Raw genomic sequence first — 6,000 nt, 5'->3', positions numbered from 1 at the left:
GCGATTTCTGGCGACTGGTTTCATGTAGATGGTTGTAAATTTGCATGCAGGTAGTTAAATTAGTACTAAAGAATATGAGTCGGTTATTTGGTCGGTGTGTTTAGAATATTTGACGCTTATAAGCATTCAACTTTACATAGTCAGAACGGGCCCGCCGACGGGCTAGGGGGCGCTTCTGCAGTGAAAACATTCTGAGCAGGAGGTTGTGAATCATAGAATATTCTGATGTCGTGATTTATGTGAATGTGATTGCGTTTTGTCAGTGTTGGATCGGAAGACCAAAAATAGAAAAGTACCGCAATGTAATCCATTTATTTTAGCAGAGTAACTGTAATCTGATTACCATTTACTGAAGCAGTAACTGTAACGGATTACAGTTACTCATAATTTGTAATCTGATTACGTAACGCCGTTACATGTAATCCGTTACTTCCCAACACTGCTTGTTAAGGATTGTATATAATTGCATGTCTGGGTGCCTACTGGTGTATAGCTAATTATTATGAGTTTATATATAACCCAGAAACTGAAAAGTCCTTAAATCTGACCCTAGAAAAAGTGTATGAACCCTGAGAAGAACATATTTTGGATGCGGTCCTCAAGTGAACCCTTTGAGTCTAGACATGTCTCTTTCTGAGGCTCACATTAATGATGCCTATTAGAGACTTAAGGCCCTATTATTCACCCTGTACAAGATGTATCGTGATGTTCTGTGCTATCTTACAGTGGAATTATATATAAATATATTAAAGAAGCTTGCTGGAGTGGGGGGGGGGGGGGGGGGGGAGTGTGCAGGTGTGATGGATCACAGTATAAACCAATAGGGAGTCTGAATGGTATATATTTTTATATCAGATTCACTCTATCTGGATGGAGAGATTTATCTGGATAGGGGTTTTAATGAACGATGAGAAGCCGGAATGAAAATGAGCTGGATTAACGAGGCTATTTTTAAAATGTAAGGAGAAGAAATAATCAGATTCTGATAATTGTGTGAAAATATAAAAATAATTACTTCAGTAAAGTATAGATAACCTACATTTCTACTTAAGTAAGACAATGAAATTTGTGTACTTTATTAATTGAATTATATATTGGCATGTTCGAGTGTTTCCTTGGTTAGTACCAGGCCCTACAGCCTTGAGGTACGATATGAGTACTTTTTTGTACTCGAAGGTACACTCTTCATAATTGTACCCTCAAAGGTACAATATTGGTCTTTACAGGGTCAGATTTGTTTCCTCTGAAGTACAAAGTAATTTCTAACAGAAATAAGTACAAATGTGTACCATTTAACCTGCAGCCAAAGGGTACATTCAGTATACTGTATTACTGTACTAATGAACAGTATATATTTAAATTGCACATTTTTTATTTGAAAGCCAGACAATTTTGGATCATCAAGTTTTTGAGCCATATTTAGTTGATGATAATGTTCATAATCTTTATAATCTTTACTGGCACAAAAACCATGGGTACAAAAACCCACAATATAACGTACAGCCCCAGCGACAAGCTTTGTACTCTTTTAGGTACAAATCTGTACTTATATTTCTTAGAGTGAAGTGTGCTCACAGACTCCCCTTCATGAGTACTTAATGCACTCCTCTTGTAAGTACGGATCAGTCTTTTATAACATTATTTATAATTTCTCACGTTCCTCTGAAATAGTGTAACATCGCTCAAATAAACCTGATAAAACTGATGAACAGGAAGTTAAAAACTCGGGCAGTGGTGGCTCAGTTTTTTGAGTTTCTTGATTAATCGATAGCAAAGTTGTGTGTTTGATACTCAGGTCCAATAAGCTACAACCTCTCTGGTTCCAGGAGATTCTGACCCTGAAGTTCTCAGCTGGGATATGTGAACTGGGTTACTGATAACAGGGTTGTGTGGGTTGGATATGGGGGTTCAGCAAGCTGCTGTTGTTGCGCCATTGAGCAAAGCTCTTATCTCTTTATATGCATAAAATAAAATAAAATAAAAAGCACAGTTAAAGCTGGCTGTAGTGATTTAAAATATGCTGTAATAACTGTTTCCTATTAATATCAAGCTAGAAAATATATATATATATATATATATATATATATATAATCAACTGCAAATTTAATCGCATTAAATGGTATTCACGTTTTTGTAATCATGCTGAAATGACAAGAATGGACAAGTTTATATATATAGTTTTTTTTTATGCAAACTTATTAATCACAAACACCAAATAGAACCAGAAAATGTAATATTTACAGTCATTCTGCCCTCTAGTGCTACAGTATATTAATGCAATGTTAGATTTCTCACTGAACAGAGACAGAGGCTTTTTTAAATGCAATTATTAATAAACACAGATAAAAATGAAAGCAATACAAAGGATTCTCTGAGCTATGTCCTTTGGGGTGCATGTGATTCCATAAAAACCTTTTTAAAGAAAATGCGAGCGTAAGAACCCCTAAATTATAATTTTTTTAATGTTTCTTCTAAAATACACTGCACACAAATAATATGATAAGCACTCAACAACAAGCACACTCAGTAAATCTACTGAAACTTGCTGCATGCAAGAGTTTCAGCGTTTCTGTAGGAATATTTTATTAGTATTTCCTCGATAATACACTGCCACTGTGCTGTATTTTACAGTTATACTGACATCTAGTGTTACACTAAAGCACTGCCAGATTTCTCATAAAGAAAACTACCAAAAGCTTTCTTTAACCAGAGGTGGAAAAAGTACTGAAACATTGTAGTTAAGTACAAGTACCTTTACTTTGCTAAAATTCTACTCAAGTAAAAGTAAAAGTACCCATCTAAAAACCTACTCGAGTAAAAGTAAAAAGTACTCAAAAAAAATTTACTTTGAGTAAAAGTTACATAGTTACTTTTAATTATTTGATGTTAAAAAGTACAAATCAAATAAAATCTTTTTAATAAACTATTGATCCACATAATAATTTGGACCTTTCAGTCAGTATTTGTTCAGACCACCCCATAAAACATTTTCAAGAACAAGTGGCATAGGTTTCTATGATATATATATATTTTTTTTACTGTTAAAAGGTTATGGTCATATATGTGACTATAAACCGTATTTTTATAGTTTTACAGTTCATTATTATTTTTTAACTTGCCATTGCTATGCTTTAACTGCTATTTACATGTTTTTTTTACATTTAAGCAGATTGTTTAATGTTTCCAATAAAAACTTTGCATGTGCATGCGCAGTGCCATAAAGAAGCACATATCGATGGGTAGCATAACTCGACAGAACACCAGTTCCCCTGAGCACAGCTGATTCACACAGCGTCCCTCCCGCTAACTGTAATAATAAACACTGCTGGGAAAAGTTCAGCTGCGCTGCCATGGAGAACAAAACTCATTTTTTTAAGTTCAGACAATTAGTTTTTTCCCCCCCAGCATTTAATTATTTACTCAGTAATGGGGAGTTTTCCAATGTAATGAAGTAAATTACTTGCGTCAAAATGTACTTGAGTAAAATTAAAATGACCTATTTTAAAAACTACTTTAAAAATTACAAATTACTCATAAAATCTACTCAATTACAGTAATTTTAGTAAATGTTATTCATTACTTTCCACCTCTGTCTTTAACCCATTAGACCCTGTGTGTAAGCCCATAATTCACTTCTTCACTCTTATAACTACAGTTCTATAATAGTTATTTTCAGATTCACAGGCCCTACAACCATAGAACCATGTGGAATTCCTTAATTCCCAAAAGTTCCTGCATTCTGATTAATACAGTAGCGGAATAATTAACCTGGGGCTCAAGGGGTTAAAGGAGAACTCTCTGGTGTAGGGAAACATGATAAGTATGATTTTTTGATGAAGAGCCCACTTCCATGAATATTATAAAATAATAATAATAATAATAATAATAATAATAATAATAATAATAATAATAATAATAATAATAATAATAATAATAATAGGAATAATAATAAAAGAAAAGAGAATAAGTTAAAAAGCAATAGCACAAAACTATTAAAAAATTAAAAAATAAAATAAGGAAAGAAATAAAAAGGAAGTAAAGAACTAAGATAAGAACTAAAAAAAAGAAAAAAGTTAAGAATAAATTAAATTAAGTAAAACAGGTACAAGCTGTCTGAAGGTGGTTAGACATTAAAATGTTTGATATTAAATTGATAGATATTAAATGATTTTAATACATTTTAATAAAATTTTTGACTTTATTCTAAACTTTTTTATTTTAGTTTTTCTTTTAGTTTTTATTTCCTTTTTATTTGTTTCCTTATTTATTATTATTATTATTATTATTTCGTTTTTTATAGTTTTCTATTATTGCTTTTTAACTTATTTTGATTCTTCTATTATTTGTATTGTTTTTATTGCTTTTTTTTTAGTTAATTTATTTATTTGTATTTTTATTGTATTATGTAAGAGTTCATTTTAACTCATGTTTGTTGTATTAATCTTATTTTCTTTTGATCTTATTTTTTTATCAATTAAACCAAGTTTTATTATAATTATTAATTTTATCTATTTTTATTTTTTTTATCTATCTTTATATTTTATTTACTGTTATTTTTAAATTATTAAATGTAGCTATTATTTCCTCTGTCGTGCCAATTCCTGTTTCTGTAAATGCTCAGCTACGTTGAAAATGAGGGCTGTCCTCAATGTACTTCTGAGTCAAAATAAAGGTTGGTTGATTGATTGATTGATTGAACAGGATTTAAACATTTACATTACTTTATTAGTTCTTTCAACTCCCTCTGCTATATCTGTTATTAGTAGTAACTCTGAAAGCAGTGCTTTGACAGCCTCACCACTGGATGTCAGTGTTTAACTTCTTTTTCAGTACTTCTCCAGTACTGATCTCAATTCAGATCTTCCAGAGAGTTGGAGAAACTCTCACTGAAACATTGTGCCACATTCTCTCAGTTAATATATATATATATATATATATATATATATATATATATATATATATATATATATATATATATATATATATATATATATATATATATATATATATATATATTTTTTTTTTTTTTTTTTTTTACCCAAAAGTGAGCATTCTTCAGCACATCTGGATGAGAGAAGAAGACATCTGTGTGATCATTAACTGTACGTTTTAAGGTGAACTGATGTTATTTTCACAGCACTGTAAGTAAGCGGGTGGGGTTAGTGTGAGACTGCCCGAGGCAACGGCCTTCCCACAAGTGAACTGACACTCACTGATACAGGACACACCCTCAACATTTCTACTAATAATCATCATACCTGAACAAAGCATGTGAGGATTATTCAATGACTGGATCTGCTGCAATGTAGTATCTTTAAAAATAGTAAAGTATATACACTGCCTACTCCAAAAAAAAAAACAATCCACCTGGATTTCAGTAAGTAAATGATCTGGGGTTGATGCTGCAGTTGGTGGGCAGGTTTAGGTTCAGCAACAGTATTTTTTCTAGCCTGATGGCACGAGCATATTCCAAGATGACACCCCAAAGATTCCCAGTGAGGTTAAGATCTGGACTCTGTGGTGAACTCTCTCTCAATCCATGTGTGAAAATGATGATGTCATGCTCCCTGAACCCTGAACTCTTTCACAATTCCAGCACCATGAATCCTGATATTGTTATCTTGGAATATGAAGAAAAAATCCATTGATGGAATAACCTGGTCTATATTCAGTATATTCAGGTAGAGTCAGCTGACCTCATTCTTTCAGCACATACTGTTGCTGAACCTAAACCTGCAGACCAACTGCAGCATCAGCCCCACATACAGCTCTGGGAAAAAAGAGACCATTAAAAAAGGATTAGTTTCTTTGATTTTACCAAATTGAAAAGCTCTGGAATATAATCAAGAGGAAGATGGATGATCACAAGCCATCAAACCAAACTGAACTGCTTGAATATTTGCACCAGGAGTAAAGGCATACAGTTATCCAAAAGCAGTGTGTAAGACTGGTGGAGGAGAACATGATGCCAAGATGCATGAAAACTGTTAGTAAAAACCA

Source organism: Astyanax mexicanus, chromosome 18 (genome assembly GCF_023375975.1).
Source record: "Astyanax mexicanus isolate ESR-SI-001 chromosome 18, AstMex3_surface, whole genome shotgun sequence".
NCBI lineage: Eukaryota > Metazoa > Chordata > Actinopteri > Characiformes > Acestrorhamphidae > Astyanax > Astyanax mexicanus.
The sequence above is the reverse complement of the archived record's forward strand: the minus strand, read 5'-3'. Positions refer to the sequence as shown.